Source organism: Euprymna scolopes, chromosome 35 (genome assembly GCF_053919585.1).
Source record: "Euprymna scolopes isolate OS-2025 chromosome 35, ASM5391958v1, whole genome shotgun sequence".
NCBI classification, from domain to species: domain Eukaryota; kingdom Metazoa; phylum Mollusca; class Cephalopoda; order Sepiida; family Sepiolidae; genus Euprymna; species Euprymna scolopes.
In genome coordinates, this window is record NC_136516.1 from 78,235,970 (window position 1) to 78,257,187 (window position 21,218).

The following is a 21,218-nucleotide window of genomic DNA, read 5'->3' on the forward strand; positions in this document are numbered from 1 at the left end:
TTCATGAGCAATAGAGGTTTTTACAGCCGAAGACAAACAAAATAACAGGATCTCACTAATAAAACTCACACACAACGAATATCCAAACCTTTTTCTTTCTATTTCTCTTTGTCTGTCTGTCTGTCTGTCTATCATTCTCTCTCTTTATCTCCCTGTACACACACACACACATACATACATACGCACACACACATATATATATATGTATGTGTGTGTTTGTGAATTTAAAGATTATATTTTAATACAAACATTGTTCTGTTTAATTATAGCTATTTTATTTTTTCGATGTTTCTTATCTATTTTTTGTGAAAATTAAAATAAATGTATGTGAGTATAAAAGGTTTCACGGACGGTTTCGATTCTGCGTGGAACCATCATCGAGTGACGAAACAAATAAATTATGCTGAGAATGATGAGAGATTTCGATAGCAAATGATGTTAGTATTTGTAGACAGAGCTATATATGGTGACCATTTGGAAAAGGCTAAGCGCTGTATGTACAGCGCCGAGTCGTAGAAATTTCAGGTTTGTATTTGGAGGCACATTAATTCAATGGGGAAGATGCATCTCCAGTTTTCGTTAAGATATGCAACCAGGAGAAGGAAAACTCTGATGTAAAAACCCGCGATCTACTGTATGCCTTGTAATGTGGCAGTCATTCAGCACTCCCAAGTATTCGTAGCTATCAAGTTCACCTCGTGCCCTGATTCCTGTTTGATTGGGCCGTACCATGCCTTCTGTGGCTTCCAGTTTTCCCATCCACATGATTAGTAGTGCACACTTTGCCATACCTAATGTCATTTGGATATCTAGGCTAAAGATTCTGGTTGTGTTTCTTAGTGTTTCTGGTTCTATATGTGTTTTTGCGAACAGTCTCCGGTCATCTAAATACATTAAGCGATTCATTCTTTCTTCTGTGTTAGTGAACGGCTTGCCATTTTATTGGGATATTGTTCAGGGGCAGTATGGCTATAATAAACAGTAATAGTGATAAGGAATCACCTTGGAAGGTTCCTCTTTGTATTTTGATTTCAGTTATGCATTGGCCATCAGCCGTAAGTTCTATTATTATTATTAATACGATAAAATTAGTGTCGCTGTTAAGGCAGAGCTAATAAAATGATTTGTTCTTCTTGGCCTTCTGGCCAAGATCAAAGTGTAGTATCTGTTCTTCAGATGCTACATTTCAATTTCTTCTCTCTCAGTGGAGGAGAAATCCTTTACGACTAAAACAATTTTTGTTCCTTTTCTCCACGTTAAAAAAACGACGCTGGTGTCTAAATCTGTCCCGTGGGGAGGCAGTGTAAATAGGTACTATATTTAATGTAACAAAGTTTTAATATTACAAAAGTATATGTGAAAAGTAATTTCTGATTTAATCGCAAGATGCCCTGGAAATGCCCCTTCTGATTAATTATAAAATGCACTGGAAATGTCTTTTCTCATTAATTATAAGATGCCCCGCAAAATGTCCATTCTGATTATTATTTTTTTGTTTACTTGCCTCCCCAAAAGGGCAGAGTTGGAGATGAGGTCGGTTAATACTTTGGGGGGAAACCAGTTCCCCAAAAGGGAAACTGTTGTCAGTAACAAAAATAAAAATTATATTAGTAATGATGGATTCCTCCTCCATTAACCAAGACCAAAAAAGGGGGGATTTTAGTCACTGGAATGCTGAACCTGATACTACACTCAGATATTCACGTTGAAGCAATGGTTGTCTAATCCCTAACCGTGTAAATGTTTTTATGTATTAATTTCGAAAAGCTGTTGAAACAGTTTATCATTTAAACATTACTTTATTTCAAGTTTATTTTAAACAGTGAGGTCGAGGATATGAAGCCAGTCTCTGAAATGACTTAAACTGTTTACGATTTAAACATTACTTTATTTCATGTATGTCTTTACCAGTATGTGGGGGGATATGAAATCAATCCCGTAAATGACTGAAGCCGTTTACGCATTGAACATGCTTTATTTAAAGTATATTTTTACCAGTGGGTAGGGGTAAATGGCTGCACTCATTTACGTTTTAAACATGACTTATTTAATGTATATTTTTAACAGTAGGATGGGAGATAAGATGTCAGTGCCGGAAATGGCTAAAACCATTTACGTTTTAGACATTACTTTATTTAATGTGTATTTTTACAGTGGGTTAGGGGATATGAAGTCAGTCATAGAAAGGGCTGAAACAGTTTACTATTTAGACATTACATTATTTCATGTATATTTTTAGCAGCGGATTTGCGGATATAAATTCAGTTCCGGAAATGGCTTAAACAGTTTACGATTTCAACATTTATTTCATGTATATTTTTAACAGTTCGGTGGTGGACATGAAGTCAGTCCCGGGATTGACTGAGATAAGTGCAAATATATATTAGCAGAAAACGTCACCCAGTATATAATGATATAGGTGGAAAACATATAGTAGCAGAATACCCAGCATCGCCTGTGATCGAATGAGATAGGTGAAAGATATATACTAGCAGATTTCGGTGCATCACCCGGGATTGCAGAAGATAGGTTGAACATATATACTATGAGAATACCCGGAATTGATTGATGTGTTTTTAATGAAATAATCAGCCCAGGCAATATATCAAAGTTATTATTTAAGTAAATGGGAGCGACACACTGGGTTACAGTTATGAAAATTATTGTTGAAATTAGTAACATATCCAAGAATTATGAAAAATGATGAAATGTGATTTACTTGATTGGTGTGTTTTTACTGAAATAGAATAAGACAATATATCCAAGTTCTTATATTATAAGGAGGGGGCATAATGTGGGTTTATAATTATGAAAAGTGATTGTCTAAGTTATTATTTTAGTAAGAGAGGGCGATAAAATGTATTTAAATTATGAAAAATTATCGTTGAGAGTAGTAACATTTCCAAGAATTACGAAAAACGATGAAATGAGAGTTAATTGATGGGTGTGTTTATAATAAAATAATCAGCCTAGACAATATATCAAAATTATTATTTAAGTAAGGGGGAAGACGATAAAGAGGGCTTTAATTGTTGAAAATTATTGTCGAAATTAGTAACATATCCAAGAATTATGAAAAATGATGAAATGTTAGTTAATTGATTGGTGTGGTTGTAATGAAATAATCAGCCCAGAAAATATATCAAAGTTAATATTTTAGTAAGAGAAGGCGAAAGGGATACCTTTAATCACAAAAAAATTATGGTCGAAATGAGAAACATATCCAAGAATTATGAAAAAAGAATTATGATTTGCTAGCTCTGTGTATTTGCTCCGTTTCTCATTTTCTTTGATATTCAACCTGTGTCAGCTGGAACAGCGAAATCTGCGAGTTGACAGGGTTTTTCTTTTCTTGTTAATTATTACGACATCTGGTCTTCTGGCATGGATGTGTTTATCAGTCTGTATGTCCATTTCCCATAGGATTTTATGATTCTCGCTTTCAAGTACTGTTGCTGGCTTATGTTTGTACCACTTTTCTGTGCGTTGGAGATGCAGTTGTTTGCATAATTCCCAGTGTACTTCCTTTCCTACTTAGTCGTGTCTGTTCTTGTATTCTTTTGGGGCCAGTTTGCTGTCACTTATTATATAGTTTATCATTTCGTCTCTTTGTCCACAGTATTATTATTATTATTACTATTATTATTATTATTATGTTTATTGTTATTATTATTGTTATTATTATTATCATTATTGTTATTATTATTGTTATTGTTATTATTATTATTATTACTGTTCTTTTCTTTGTTTTCATTTTCTTTATTTTTTCTTATTATTTTACTTCTACTTTTTTCCTCTTTTTATATTTTCTTCCTTTTAATCTTCTTGTTGTTGTTGTTCTTCTTCTTCTTCCTCTTCTTCCTCCTATCTTCTCCTTCTTAATTTTGCTTCTTTTTCATATTCCTCTTCTCAATCCTTATCTTCCTTTTTTCTTCTTTTTCTTCTTCTTATTTCATTGTACAATCCCTTCTTTTTTCCTATAATTATCAGTTCCTCTTTTTCATATTCTAATTATTATTCTTCCTCTTTTTCCTTATCATTTTTCATTTTCTCTTTCTTCTCTATTATTAAATTTATTAGTAGTATTGTTATTGTTGTTGTTGTTATAATTGTTGTTATTATTATTGTTGTTGTTGTTATTATTATTATTATTGTTATTATTATTATTATTATTATTGTTATTATTATTATTATTATTATTATTGTTGTTATTATTATTTTTATTATTATTATTATTATTATTATTATTGTTATTGTTATTGTTATTATTATTTTCATTTTCTGCTAAAACTCATTTCCGAATAAAGATTTTCAATGTTGAACATTTATTTTCAACATCATTCCATTTTACCTTTCATTCACGATGTCATTTGTGCCGCAAACGAAAATGGCAACATTAATTAAACTCAACAGTATTACATCTTTTTCTGTTTTAGATTCAAAATGAAATAAAAACGAATTCTATTTCATTTACACTGAAAAAAGACATACTATTTCCAATATAATAAGAGTCGTCGTGCCACGGTTTGAAGTTTCAGACATTCGCGTATATACAGAATTCCCAAAATTGCAAGATTTTCAAAGACTACCTGGTAAATATACGCTGTGGACCAAGAACAAGAGAGATACAAAAATTGCAATAAAATGGAACGGTAAAAATCTTAAAAAGATCTCTCGGTTGGAATGTGTAAGATAGTGGATGAATGCCTCGCAATCTGTAAGATGCCTCATATCCAGCTGAAAGAGAATAATAAGGAAATTATAAATAAATAATATATATTATTTTAATTGGAATTCATTGAGATGAGTATTATTTATTAATTTTATTTCTTGCGGACTATTATTCGCATCTTTTTCTTAGTTGTTCACGACGTTTCGGCCAACTATACCCCTGGCCTTCGTCAGGTGGTAACCACGACGGATAGAAACTCTGAATCTCCTAATTGCATTCACTGCAATTACTGCCCTCCGTAGTTGTTGTCGTCTCACCACGTTTTGGCCAAGTAAGCCTCTGTCAGGCTTTGGGTAGGATTGAAACCGCTATCTTCAGACAATTCCCACCTGGAACCGTAGAGATTCAACGTGTCTATTAACTGCGCCACGGACCCTGAAGGTCGTTCAAAATTGAATATTTTGGTCTTATGAATTCATGATTATTTTCTGATCTTCCATGGTCGGGTCTGTACCGGATAGTATATATTATTTTGATTGGAATTCATTGATATGAGTATTATTTATTAATTTTTTTCGGGGCCCGTGACGCAGTTGATAGAGACGTTGAGTCTCTACGGTTCCAGGTGAGAATTATCTGAAGATAGCGGTTTCAATCCATCAGTATAATATGACACAATAGAGTGTTTAAATATCTGTATTGGACTATTTGTGAAAAGTTGAATATAAAATGTAGCAGGAAATCTGGGAACATTTACCATCAAGAACAGTTGGAAAGAAGTCATACACCATCCACTATGAATATGTATTTCGTATAGCTACGTAATTAAAAAAAAAAAAACGCAGCTATTACAGCTTACATAGTAAAATAGGATAAAAAGGAGAAAGTAGGAACCTTGGTAGAAGTTAGTGTACCGAATAATTGTAGGTTAAAAGGAGCTTAGAAGGAAGAGATAAAGAAATATCAATGTCTCATGTACGACAGGAAATGAAAGCGAAATCTTATAAAGCTCTGCATCATTGTAATAATTACAGCAGCAATCGCATTCATTAACAAGAAACAAACAAAAAAAACTGGCAAATATACAAATGAACAGGAATAACAGTATTATTTGTTTTTTGACCTTTTTACTGGAAGTAAAGTGTAGTATATGGTATAATACTACACTTTAACTTTTCTGTCCTCAATCAGTGGAGGAGAAATCCTTCTAGACTGAGGTAATTTTGTATTTTGTTCCAGTCTAGAGTGCCCCTTTTTAGAGTGCGTGATTTTCTCCACATTAAAAACCGACCTTGTGTTTACTCTGCCCTAGTGGGGAGGTAAGTAAATAAGAACAAGTATAAAAGAGGTTAGACAAGTGCACTTCAAAGACGGCTTGTATCTTTAAAGGATCTTTCGGTTAGAGTATATGAGATAGCGGGTTAATATATGAATCAGGTAAGATGTCTCTTTTCTAGCTCCAAGAATAACAACAGCAGCAAGAACAATAATAATTATAATAAGGGGAGGCTTATTGTCACCCAAATTCCAGTGGAGACCAATGGCCGCTACTACCGAGAAATCGATAATAAGCGACTGTTGCGATAATGCAAATTCATTCGCAAATGTTATCAGAAGAGGCGGAGAGCACTGGAAAACTATGGAGACTTGTTACCACTTCGCTTCCAGGGAACACCAAAGGTTTTTTTCAAGGAGAGATCTTTTATGTCCTGTGTAAAAGCTCCTTGTGAGCCAATAATAATAAAATATATATACACACAGTCAGGTTGACATATCGGTTCTCGCCAGATCATCGAAGTTAAGCAAGGTTGAGCCTGGCCAGTACCAAATGGGTGCCGATTTAGAAAGGCTAGTTTCTGTATGTACCGCGCCGAATCGTAGAAATTTCTAGGTTGGTATCTGGGCGCCCATTAATTCACTGGAAGAGATACATTCCCAGTCTTCCTTAAGACCTGCATCAAGGAGAAGGAAACTCTGATGTAAAAACCTGCGGGATACTGTATATTCTATCATGTGGCAGTCATCTGCACCGAGAAAGGTTAGTAGTAATACCGAAAAGATGGTTGGTTCTATACAAAACCTTCAGTATTATAAGAAACAAATCATCTGTGTGGATTTCCGAGCAACTTAATTGTTGTGGCGGAAGCCCATACATCGAAATACCCGGGAGTTTGTGCACACACACACACACACACACACACACACACACACACACACACACACACACACACACACATATATATATATATATATATATGTATATATATATATATATATATATAAGAACCCAGCTAGGCAAACTTGAGTCCTTGTACCGGGAAAATATCCAGTAAATAAAACGTTGTTTAGTAAATCGTTATTTTTTTGCATTTTTTTTTTTGCCTTTCCATACACAAAGCATGTATATAAATATCACTAAAACATCCGCTGGGTCATAAGCTTCTTTCGGTACCTTACTTGCCTGGGTGAATTGCCTGTAGGCTGAGATAAACCGCGTCACACACATACACACCCACAGACAGACAGACAGACAGACATTACGAAAATTCATAATAAGATGTATGTATATATATTTATAAATATATATACATATATATATATATATATATATATATATATATATATATATATATATATATATATAATGCTGAAATGCCGTAGGATTACTGATTATATTCAACTGTAAACCTAGAGTTCAAATAAATATTAGTATCAATATTCATTAGACAATCCCAAGCAGATAATGAAAGTTCAATATCCGAGATAGAGCACTAATATAAATGGAAATTCGGTAATAAATTATGTAGAAATGTATCGTTTGACAAAGGAATACAAGTTATTTTTAAAGTTTTTTTTTCTTTAGCACATGGATTTCAAATGAATGGCTCGTCTCATCGGAGGAAATGTAATTAACAAAATGGATATTGGTGATTACAAATTTCACTTAATAAGCACATGAATTCGAAATAAAATTTGAAATGATAGTGTAAAAAAGTATACTCCATTGTTGCATGAATAAGGAAGTTTTAAAGTCGAAGGCAATATTCATGACCTTGAACTTTAAAGCTTCTTCATTTATCTAACCACATTATCATGTAAAATTTAATTTTCAATTTATGTGCTAATAAGCATATCTATTATTCTAATAATAATAATAATCATAATAATAATAATAATAATAATAATAATAATAATAATAATAATAATTAAAAAATATATTTGTACTCTTTGGTCATATAATATAATTGTAATTCTACATAATTTAATTCAAAGTTTCCACACAGACAGACGGACAGATAGACACACACACACAAATATATATATATATATACATATATATATATGTATATATATATATATAGATAGATAGATAGATAGACACACACAAATATATATATACATATATATATATATTTATATACAAAGTGAGATGATAAAACTGTCGCCATAGCAAAGACAACATAATTCCATTTCCGTTTTATGAAAACCGGTTTTCTTTTTTGTTGCAGACCATCTATTTGTTGGCCAGTTATGTATAAATCCCAAGAGCGACAGGAACCTTCTATCGTGTCTGAAAGTAACACAATGGTCAACGAACGAGATCGGAGATGCGCCGCTGTACAACTCATGCTCTCTGCCGACTCTGGTTATGAAAACAGAACCATTTCAGTACCCTCAAAATACAAATCCGAACGGTTCTAAAGCTTGAGGGCACAGCTTAACGGGTCGGACGACCCACGATGACGGTGTTTGGCGTCGTTTTAAGTGATGACTATATCATGCTACCTCACATCTTCGAAGTCGGCTTTAAAGTCAACACCAAAGTCTACATGGATATGTTGAAAAGTGTGGTGATTCTCTAGTGCACTCAGGTGGCCGCTGGCAGACCTTGGGTGTGGCATTAGGTTTCGGTGCCGGCCCATAAGTCGCAACAAATCCAGGCTTTGCTACGACTTTGTACCGTTCTCCCACTGGAACCCTCCTTCCCCGATCTGAACCCGCTGGACAACTTTGTTTGGTCATACGTCGAGAATATCACCGACATGATCTCCCACAACACCAAAGCTAGTTGATCACCGCCATCCCCCCAGTATTCGCTGAGCTCCCACCGGCGCTTGTGGAAAAGGCACGCTCCCAGTCCAGAACCCGTGTCGAGGCGGTTATTGAGGCCAAATGTGGCCGCATTGAATAGGTGTCAGTTCTACGACATAATCAAATTACCTGAATTGATTTTTTTAAATAAAAGTTTTAAAATTAATCTGTAGTGTTGTTTTCTTTAAGGCGACAATTTTTGCGTTCTACCCTGTATATGAGGGAGGAAGTCCGTTATTAATGTAAGTCTTGTAAATGTAACATTTTGGTTTACGATTTACATTTTTGTTTAAATGAAGACAAATATAGATTCTGAATGTTATTAAGTAAAAATTTCTTAACAACCGGTTAAAGGACGGTTTGGAATCTTTAAGACCTTGTCTCTAACTCTACCTTAGTGGGGAGACAAGTAAATAAGAACAAGTATAAAAGAAACTAGACAAGTGCACTTAAAGGACGGTTGGAACCTTTAAAAGATCTCTCGGTTGGCGTGTATAAAATAGTGCGTAAATATATGGATCAGTAAGATGTTTCTTCTCTAGCTAGAACAATAGCAACAACAACAACAACAACAACAACAATAATAATAATAATAATAATAATAATAATAATAATAATAATAATAACTAGCGGGACCTGTGGAAATTTCACAGCGGCATATTTCATATGTAATAAATTCTTGGATATGGTACTAATTATGTCAATAATTATTCATCATTTGTAACTCACCATTTCGAACACCTTACTAAAATAATAACTTCGATATATTGTATAGGCTGATTATTTCATTACAAACACACACATCAGTTAAATAACGTCTCATCATTTTTAATTCTTGGATATGTTACTAATTTAGACAATATTTTTAAATATTTTTTTAAGCAACATTATCGCCCAACCTTACTAAAATAATAACTTTGATATAATTGCTGGGATGCTTATTTCATTTCAAACAAACCAATCAATTAACCTTCATTTCGTCATTTTTCATAATTCTTGGATATGTTACTAGTTTCGACAATCATTTTTCATAGCTTTTACCAACATTATCTCCCCCCTCCTAAATAAAATAATAACTTTGATATATTCGCTGGGTTTATTATTTCATTACAAGCACACTAATGCATGAAATCACATTTCATCATTTTTCTAAATAATTGAATATGTTACTTATTTTGACAATCATTTTTCATAATTTTAACCTATATTTTCGCACTTCCTCCTCTACTAAATATTAACTTTGATTTATTGTCTAGGCTGATTATTTTATTTCAAACACATCAATCAATTAACTCACATTTCATCATGTTTTTATAAATCTTGGATACGTTACTAATTTCGACAATAATTTTTCACAAGTTAAACACACCTTATAGCTCCCCCTTACTGAAATAATATCTTTGGTATATAGTCTGGTCTGATTTTTTTCATTACAACACACTAATCAATTAACTCACATTTCATCATATATAAAAATTCTTGGATATGTTACTAATCTCGACAATCGGTTTTCATAATTAATACCATGTTTATCACCATCTCTTACTAACATAATAACTTTGATACATTGTCTGGACTGATTATTTTATTATAAACACACCGATCAATAAATTCGCTTTTAACCATTTTTCATAATTCTTAGATCTGTTACTAATTTCGACCATAATTTTGTGTAATTAAAACAATCCCTATCGCCCTCTGTTACTAAAATAATAACTTTGATATAATGTCTGGGCTGATTATTTCAATACAAACACACCAATCAATAAACTAACATTTCATCATTTTTCGTAATTCTTGGATACGTTACTAATTTCGACAATAAATTTTTCATAATTTTAGCCCTCCTTATTGCCTTTCCCTTTACTTAAATAACAATATTCATGTATTGTCTGGGATGATTATTTTATTATAAACACACCCATCAGTTAACTAACATTTCCTCATTTTTCGTTATTCTTGGATATCTTACTAATTTCAACAATAGTTTTATAATGTAAACCATCCTCATCGCCCTCTCTTACTAAAACATAACTTTGATATATTGTCTGGACCGATTATTTCATAGAAAGCACAACTATTAATTAATTTTCATTTCATATTTTTCATAATTCTCGGATATGTTTCTAATTTCGTCAATCATTTTATATTTTTTGCTTACATTGATAACGCCACAGTACTAACATAATAAGTTTGATATATTTTCTGGGATGATTATTGCATTTAAAACACACGAATAAATTAACTCACATTTCGTCTTTTTTCATAATTCATGCATATGTTACTAATTTCGACAATATTTTTTTATCATTTATACCCACATCATCGCTCCCTTACTAAAATAATATCTTTGATATATTGTCTGGTATGATTATTTCATTGCAAACACACTAATTCATTAAATCACATATAATCATTGTCCATAATTCTTGGATATGTTACTAATTTTGACAATAATTTCTTACAAATTTAATAAAGCTTATAGCCTTTACCTTACTAAAATAATAACTTTGATATATTTGCTGGGCTACTTATTTCATTACAAACACACTAATCAAATTACTTATATTTCATCATTTTTCATAATTCTTGGATATGTTACTAATTTCGACAATAATTTTCGTAACTTAAACCCACTATGCCACTCTCCCTTACTTAAAGAATAACTTTGATATATTGTCTGGGCTGATTATTTAATTACAAACACATCAATCAATTCCAGGTATTCTCATAGTATACGTGTTTAACCTATCTTATCAAATCCCGAGCGACGTCGCATATTCTGCTAGTATATATCTTTCACCTATCTAATTCGATCCTGGGCGACGCTGGGTAATCTGCTACTATATGTTTACCACTTATCTCTTTCAATACTGGGCGACGCTTCATGCTAGTATATATTTGCGCTTATCACATCTAATCCTTGGTCTGACTTTATATCCGCCACCCTACTGTTAAAAATATACATGGAATAAAGTAATGTTTTAATCGTAAACTGTTTCAGCCATTTCCGGAACTGACTTCATATCCCCCAACCCACTGCTAAAAATATACATGAAATAATGTAATGTCTAAATAGTAAACTGTTTCAGCCATTTCTGGGAATACTTCATATCCCGCACCCCACTGTTAAAAATATACATTAAATAAAGTAATGTTTAAATCGTAACCTTTTTCAGCCATTCCCGGGACCAACTTCTTATCTCCCATCCTACTGTTAAAAATATACATTAAATAAAGTAATGTCAAAAACGTAAATGGTTGCAGCCATTTCCGGGACCGACTTCATATTCCCCACCCCACTGTTAAAAATATACATTAAATAAAGTAATGTTTAATGCATAAACGGTTTCACCCATTTCTGGGTCTGATTTCATATCCCCTACCAATAACAATATACATGACATAAAGTAATGTTTAAATTGTAAACGGTTTAAGTAATTTCCGGGACTGACTTTATATCCCCACCCAACTGTTTAAAGTATACTTGAAATAAAGTAATGTATAAATCATAAACTGTTTAAGCAGCTTTTCGAAATTAATACATGAAAACATTAACATGGTTATGGATTAGGCAACCATTGCTTCAACTGAATTTCTGAGTGTAGTATCAGTCTCAGCATTTCAGTGTCTTAAATACCCCTTTTTTTTGGTCTTGGTTAGTGGAGGAAAAATCCTTCATTACTGATACAATTTTTATTTTCGTTATTGATCAGAGTACTCCTTTTGGGGAGCTGGTTTCTCCCCCCAAAATTTAACCGACCTCATATCCAGCTCTGTCTTTGTAGGGAGGCAAGTAAACAAGAAAAATAACCAGAAGGGACATTTTCCAGGGCATCTTATAATTAATCAGAAGAGATATTTCCAGTGCATTTAATAATTAATCAGAACGGACATTTCCAGGGCATTTGTAATTAAACCAGGGATAACTTTTCCCAGTTACTTTTGTAAATTAAAACTTTGTTACATTAAACTTAGTACTTATTCACAATGCCTCGCTTCGGGCAGATTAAGACACCAGGGTAGTTTTTAACGTGGAGAAAAATGTCTTAGTTACGAAGGATTTCTCCTACAATAAGAGAGAAGAAATTGAAATGTAGTATCTGAAGAACAGATACTACACTTTGATCTTAGCCTGTGACACTTACGTCACCCGCGCGTCGTCCAGTGGTGGAATGACCCCGGTTATCGGTTCTGATGTTTCCTCAGCGATGATGTCACGGCCGGTCTCCTAAAACAGACTTGTCATGCAAAAACAATTGAAGGGATCCAAGTCAATAAGCGTTTCTTTTTGTTTAAACTTCTTTGTATTCAATCAGGGTACAATCGCAGTAAGCTGTTTAGTTAGGGACTGGCCACTTGTTAACTGCGACGTTTTCTCTTCTCTCTCTCCGACAGACAACTCAATTATCTACGTGATAGGGTCAATCGATGGGGGAATCTTCGTTCGTCGGACCCAAGGAAGCAAGGCTCTCTCTCTTACTCTGACTGTCAATCTCTCAAGGCTCGCTGCTTATATTGTGGGGGCGTGGACTGGGTCTCTTCCCGTTTTAGGTCGTTGGCCAATCAGAATTAAGGGATCACTGTCCGTCAAATCTTCGCCAGGCGGCCTATACCCAAAAAAGGAGCTGTCTTTTCTTTCTCTGTTGGCATTCGGGTGTTCTCTAATGGAACTTGACAGGTCGTAAAAACAGAGGTGCCCAATTTAATTATTTTTGAGAGGACATAAAAACAGCTGAATCCGATTCCACAAAGGCCACGCGTCTTTTCAATAGGGTCACTTGTCGCCCCGCTGTTCGGCGACTGTTTGCTTTGTAGATCGGAATTTCATTGGTATCCTCGCACCCACGGGCTGTCATGGCCAATTTAACGTCATCACGTTCTTCCACCATAAGCTACGATCTTATCTTTTTTTCTCTTCCTTTCGTCGTTTACAGCTGCCTGTTTTCCCTTTCTTTTTCCACGGGTTCACCGCTACTCTTGGCCTTTTGGTCAGGATCAAAGTGCAGCATCTGTTCTTCGGATGCCGCACTTCCATTTCTTGTTCTCTTTCGGTGGAGGAGAAATCCTTCACGACTGGGACAATTCTTATTTTTGTACCCTTGAGCGTCTCTCATTCCACTCCCCTCCCATCGACATGTCTTTTACATCGTAAAATACACCTTTTGCCAGGTGAATTGTTTCTCAGATGGCTGGATTGCCAACTGCACTGACCGTTTCAATGAGAGAGAGAGAAGAAAAGGGGGGAAAAATCGCAAATCGTGAGCCAGCCCCTCTTTCGAGAATATATTAATCGCATGCCAAAAGAAAAGTGATAAAGTCTCTGGAGTTTTAATTGTTCGAATTAGTTGTAAGAACCCCCCCCCCAAAAAAAAAACAGAACAAAACAAAACAAAACAAAACAAGCGGAACGAAAGAAAAAAAAAGGTCTCTTGTTTGTTAGATGAGTGTGGGTGGGTGCGTTCCCTCTTCTTCTGTCTCTGTTTGTCTTAGGTTTACAGGTGTAAGATGGAAGTGTCATGGGAAAAAAAAATTTCTTTTTTTTTTTTTGTGTGCGCGTTTTCACCTTTGTTTATCTTTGGTCTGCAGGTGTAGGATGAAAGTGTCATGCAAAATTATTATTTATTTTTTTTTGTTTTGTTTTGCTTGCCGTGTGCGCGCGTGTGTGTTTTCTCTTCTGTTTGTCTCTGGTCTACAGGTGTAAGATGGAAGTGTCATGCAAAATTATTATTTATTTATTTATTTTTTGTTTTGCTTGCCGTGTGAGTGTATGTGTTTTCTCTCCTCTTCTGTCTTTGGTTTACATTCCTACAATTTTAAGAGCCATTTTGGGCGGCCCCCGAACGGACTCGTCCTCCGCTCGTTCCACCACGCCTGTTAGGACCGGGTTCTGCCCCCCACGCCGGTGCCCTTCTTTTCGCTTAGCTGCCCGGCTGTCTGCGCTCTGGTGGTGCGCCCCCCCAGTGCAACATAGCACTGCACCACTGCAGTGCCTGTCTAACGAGGTCCACATGCAGTCGCTCAACCCGTATTTTCAATAACCCGTCTCTCAACCTTCCCGGGGCCACTATACTGGGGGTACAGGTTTCCCGATGACAACACACCCAACTGCGTACATACACGTACACTTTTCTTTTTCTCTGGCCGCTACGCGTGGCTGGCCGTTGGTATTCTCATCTTCATCATCTCCCCCCTCACATCCTTATCCAGCTATCTGCAAATTAAAAACACTCTCCAGATTTTCTTTTCTCACACCTCATTGAAAAAATCCTATCCACATATCCATCTTTCTTTCTTTTTCCTTTCCTTCCCCCACCTTTTTTTTTTTTTTTTTTTTAACTTCACTTGTCCCATAAGCATTCTCTCACTCGGAACAAGGTACAGCATCTGCCCTAACGCCACACCCAACATGCACTATTCTCATCCAGTGAAGGAGAGATCCTCCCCGACCGAGGCAATCCTGCCCTTCAGTCCCATAATTTGTCCCAGCAGCGCCATTTTGGTAAGAGACCAAGTGCAGCAACTGTTTCAATGCTACACTAACAATATTCAATTCCCGTCCCGTGAAGGAGAAATCCTTCTCGACTGAGCATTTCTAAATTTCTTTTTTTTCTCAAAACAGAACAATATCAGCACCGTTTGTTTCTTTAAGATATTCTACTCGACAGTTTAAATTCCCCAAAGACACCCTCGCTCAATACGCGACTTTCTCGTGCTAAGTTACTCTCCCCGTTGGCCAATTTACTCACTGCGAGATACTTCTCAATTACTTATAGTTCTTTCCTGCTATTTACGGCGCCCCTCCCCCTGAAGCCTTCCGTTTTAGTCCCTAGCTACCCCCAAGGTCAGTCCGCGACACAATCTGCCAACAGTGCGAACACATGGGGGGCCCTCCATGCATCCACAGAGAAAACAGCTGCACCACATTTAAACCTGGAGATGTCGCTCCAACCTCCCGTCTCTGTCCTACTAACCCCCACTGGTCCTTGGTGGAAGGACGTCACACTACTCCTGGGACAGGGAGTCCTTTGCTCCCCTCAACGGCAGCCTCGGTTCACCTCTCCCCATTTGCTGGATCCAGGAGATGGGTATTGGACACTCTTCATCCCCTTCGTTCGACTCCTCAGCTGACTCTGCGGTCAACTGCCATTCCACTCTCTTTTCTTCACGAGCCGCGCCTACTCTTCGTGACCTCCTATAGCTGGTGGAGTGGAACCCTGAAATTTCCCATTCCAACCTTCCGTCCGTCTCTATATTTCTAGGCTCTATGGAGGTCGTCTCTCTTGTCTTAAACCGTCGCTCGGTGTCGTCCCTATAGTCGTCAGGAACTCTGTCCTCATCTCGCGTTTGACTACCCCCGGGATTCTTTATCTTTTTACCCGTCTCCCTCATCCAAACTTGGTCACCCTGTCTTAACTGTCCAGTAAACGCTGCCTTTTTTTCTTCTTGACCTTCCTGGTCCTATTAGTCCTATCACCCGTCGCCTTGAGGACCGTCCCTGATTCTCGGACTACTGGATCTGTAGGAGTTACTCCCTTCTTATTAACCTTATACGTCGCTACCCGTTTGACTTGGGACAATTTTCCTCCCTGTTCCTTGGTGCTATCCACCTTGCCCATACAGGCCCCGACCGTTCTTGGGGAAAGCTTCCTGTTGCTGTCAGCTCCCATAGGGAGAGGGACAGACCTTGTGTCACCTAGTGGTATCTTCACCCCTCTCACCGTTAGCGCGTCTGGATTAAAACTCAGAGTGGCTCCCCTCGCTCGGAGCCAATCCTCTCCCAGAATCATTTCGTTGCATAGCCCGGGTACCACATACAGGGGGAAATTCTCTTTCTTTACGGCCACTCGAACGGGTAGCCATACCGTCCCTGTCACCGACATCCAGCTACCGTCGGCCTGACTGAGCCCCACATCCGACGGGTACAACCTTCTCCTCCCTGCCACAGTCCGACAGACGTCCGCGTCTATTAGGGATATTATCGCTCCGGTGTCAACCAGAGCCTTCACCTGCGTGGCTCCTATCGTCACATTACAGGTGAGTTCTCGCTTTTTTGTGAGCGGAGGGAACACCTGGGCTCTCCTCTTTTCCTGTTTCAGGGTTCTCTCATGGTACCCCGCTCCCGTGAGCATCGCAACTTGTGACAGTGGTTTCTTTCCAACCCTATCTGTCTGCCCTACCTCTCTTTCTCTACAGATTCGCCGAGGGGATGGGGTTGGGTTCTGATTCCCTCTCTCCAGAGGACCTTTCGCCCTCGGGTGGCTTTTTCCTCGGTCAGGACAGTCCCTCCTAATATGTCTCAGGTCTCCACACCGCCAACACCTGTGGGACTGGTGGCTGTAGGAGAAACGGTCAATTTTACCTCCTCTCTGACACGCGTTCAGTTCGGTCTTTACGATGCCCACTCTTACTCCCCCATTATGTCGGGGTGTCTTCTCGTGGACAGTGGGGCACTCTCTCGACCTGTGGCCCTCGCCGCCACAGTTCCAGCACACCAACCCAGGCTGGCCCCGGGCGAGTCCTCCGGCCCCATATCTCATTCTGTTCCCCGGTTTCCCGCTCCTATTTCGCGACTCCTCTCCCATTATTCTTTTCTGCAACCACGCATAGTTCTTAGCTATTTTGCGTGCTTCTTCTAGAGTGTCTGGGCAACTCTTTAGCACCTATCTTGGTCGCTTCGTCCCGCAATGCATCCACCATCGTGTCAACTAGCATTGCTTGGGTTGTGGGCATCTCGCGGTGTTTGGACACTGGATACGCCAGGACCGCCAGTTCCTGCATGCGGTCGACCAGTTCATCCACGCTCTCCCCGTTGGCCATCTCTATTCGAGACAGCTCGCGCACCGCCTGCACCGTGGTCTTTTCGCCGGCGAATTTACTCTTCACCTGATCGCGAAAATCAGACCAGGCTATGCTTGGGTTGCTTTCCAAGCATTTGCATATATATTCTGAGGCCGCTGCGACTGCTCCGTCACAGGCAAGCAGCACCATTTCTCTATCGGTCAACCCATATACTAATCTTTTTTTTCTATTATCGCCAACCACTCCTTGACTCCCCTCGGGTCTCCCCCATATGCGGGTACGCTAATTCCCCACAGTGGCCGCTCCATGGTCATCTGCAGCTCAACAGTCTGCTCTGACCCTTCCCCCATCGACTGACCCGCCCCGAGTCCTCCCTGAGAATACATTATGTTATTATCTATTTTTTTCACTCTTACTACTCCTCGCCCCCTACAAGGTGTAACAGCGCCCAACACAAAACACAGACAGCCGCTGAAAGCAAAGCATACAAAAGAGGGAAACAGCAAAAAAATGGACTTATCCGGTCTGATGCACTTGTGTTCTTCTGCGACTGGTGGATGAGAATGACCAACGAGCTGTTCAGACTTTATAATCAGTTGATTAAAGTTCGTCGTCTGGCTTCACTCGTGGCGTATTTTTTTTGTTTTTTTTTTCTCCTTCTTCTTTTTTCTTTTTTTTTTTTCAAGATGCGCTTTGGTTTCGAGTTTACTTTCTTTCCTTTTTTCTTTTTTTTTCAATTTTGGCTTTCTCTCTTTTTCTCCCTCCTTGTTTAGTTCGTTTTCTTTTCCTTTTTTTTCAATCTTTCAACTTTCCATTCCCACTCTCACAGGGAGATCTTGTGCCTTCGAGAGAGAAAGAAAAAAAAATTATGTGCCCGTGGAAATTCATTCGCACGTTTCCTACCGAAACGAGGTATCACAGGTCGTCGGCACCAAATATGTGACACTTACGTCACCCGCGCGTCTTCCAGTGGTGGAATGACCCCGGTTGTCGGTTCTGATGTTTCCTCAGCGATGATGTCACGGCCGGTTTCCAAAAAAAGACTTGTCATGCAAAAGCAATTGAAGGGACCAAGTCAATAAGCGTTTCTTTTTGTTTAAACCTCTTTGTATTCAATCAGGGTACAATCGCAGTTAGCTGTTTAGTTAGGGACTGGCCACTTGTTAACTGCGACGTTTTCTCTTCTCTCTCTCTCCGACAGACAACTCAATTATCTACGTGATAGGGTCAATCGATGGGGGAATCTTCGTTCGTCGGACCCAAGGAAGCAAGGCTCTCTCTCTTACTCTCTCAAGGCTCGCTGCTTATATTGTGGGGGCGTGGACTGGGTGTCTTCCCGTTTCAGGTCGTTGGCCAATCAGAATTAAGGGATCACTGTCCGTCAAATCTTCGCCAGGCGGCCTATACCCAAAAAAGGAGCTGTCTTTTCTTTCTCTGTTGGCATTCGGGTGTTCTCTAATGGAACTTGACAGGTCGTAAAAACAGAGGTGCCCAACTTAATTATTTTTGAGAGGACATAAAAACAGCTGAATCCGATTCCACAAAGGCCACGCGTCTTTTCAATAGGGTCACTTGTCGCCCCGCTGTTCGGCGACTGTTTGCTTTGTAGATCGGAATTTCATTGGTATCCTCGCCACCCACGGGCTGTCATGGCCAATTTAACGTCATCACGTTCTTCCACCATAAGCTACGATCTTATCTTTTTTTCTCTTCCTTTCGTCGTTTACAGCTGCCTGTTTTCCCTTTCTTTTTCCACGGGTTCACCGCTACTCTTGGCCTTTTGGTCAGGATCAAAGTGCAGCATCTGTTCTTCGGATGCCGCACTTCCATTTCTTGTTCTCTTTCGGTGGAGGAGAAATCCTTCACGACTGGGACAATTCTTATTTTTGTACCCTTGAGCGTCTCTCAGCCAACAGCGACACCAATTTTTTTAAGGGGTGACAATTGGAATATTGCACTTTCCTTTTTTAGGGATGCACAGCGTGATGACGGACGAAACATTACTGCTACTACTACTACTACTACTACTACTACTACTACTACTACTACTAATAATAATAATTCGGATTTCGTTTATGAACGTCTCTCTGGAAAGGGATAGGATTCATTTCCAGAGGATTTCCCTTAATCCCGGCTTCAAACCAGGAGCTTCAAAGATCAAGTGTTTTCCTAAGGATGTTGGTGGTACCTATAATTTCAAGGTTTGAAGGCTGCGTAAAACATCGGGGATTTGTAGTCTTTTCAATTGTTCTTCCAGAAGACTTGATACTACTCCGAGTGTTCCAACTACGACTGAGATTATTTGTGTTTTAACCCCGTGTATACGCCTTATCTCCAAGGCCAATGGAGCATAATTGCTCCACTTCTCCTTCTCCTTCTCTCTCACATTCCTGTTCCAAGGTACTGAGACTTCTACATTCTGCCAGGTTTTTGAGACCTTGTCAATAACGACAAAATCCGGACGATTATGTTCCAATTATTTGGTCGTTATGGCACTTTTGTATCACCATACCTCTACCTTGTCATCCTCACTTGTTCTCACTTCATCAGGCATCTCCTCAAACCATTTTCCAGAACACTTCACCCCAACCCTCTTATACACCTCCCAATATATCCAAAGTCCCATACGATTGTGTCTTTTGCGGTACTCTCTCTGGGCCAGTCCACTACACCCTGCTGCAAGGTGCGCAATTGACTCTCAGATCTTACCACAAATCCGGCATTCTGCAGCAACTTCCTCTCCTAGAACCACTTTTTTTTTAACAATCATGTTTTTTTGTGTTTTTCTTCCTTTGAAGATTGTAATGCTGGGTATGGGGCAGCCAAACCAGCTGTCAACATTGCCCCGCTTTTTTTATTGAAACCAACCGAGAGCTCTTTTTAGTATCCTCGCTGTTCCCTTAAGTGCTTGTGCTGCACAAACAAAAGCTTCGGTAGTCTTAGCCAGATACTCAGCTCTAAGCCATTGCCATGATCTTTCATCAGCCACTTCTGCTATATCCTTGAAGAACCTTCCATGCATTTTCTTCCTAGCCAGTTCCTCTGCCCTTTCTCTATCCAAACGTTTCACATAATCAGCCTTGGTCTTACATACCTCCACTTCATTGGCCACAACCTTAAGCATCCACTCCACTCTTCTAGCCACATGCTTTTTCAACGACATCTCCTCGGTTTTAACACAATCTTTTACACTTTTCAATCCTCTCCCACCATCTTTCCTCTTTTGATATAGCCTTGCTACGCTACTTCGAATGTGAAATATACAAAATATCGCTAAAACTTGTCTTGTTTTGATATCCATGACATGCAAATCCTTGTCAGACCATTCTAAAATTCCCGCACTGTATCTCAAAACACTAACTGCCCATGCATTTACTGCTTTCATTATTTCCTCCATACAGTTTCGACTTTGCAATTAGTTTCACTCTTCTAAGATACACCTTCCTGACTTTTTCTTTCATTTCTCTGTCCACGATGCCTACACCCTCCAGCACTCCCAAATACTTATATCCTGTATCTTCTATTTATCTATTTATTCCATTCGAATTAAACTTTACTTCTCTTTTCATCACCAGTACCGCACATTTACTAATCCCAAACTCCATTCCAATGTCTTCTGAGTATGGCCCCACAAGTTCTACCAGTCACGCCA

At 38.3% G+C, this 21,218-nt stretch overlaps 1 pseudogene; it reads left to right on the forward strand.

Annotated features, from left to right (window-relative positions):
• Positions 1-1,125: 1,125 nt before the first annotated feature.
• On the forward strand, positions 1,126-1,338 carry LOC145260049 (U2 spliceosomal RNA; annotated as a pseudogene).
• The last annotated feature ends 19,880 nt before the right edge of the window (positions 1,339-21,218 follow it).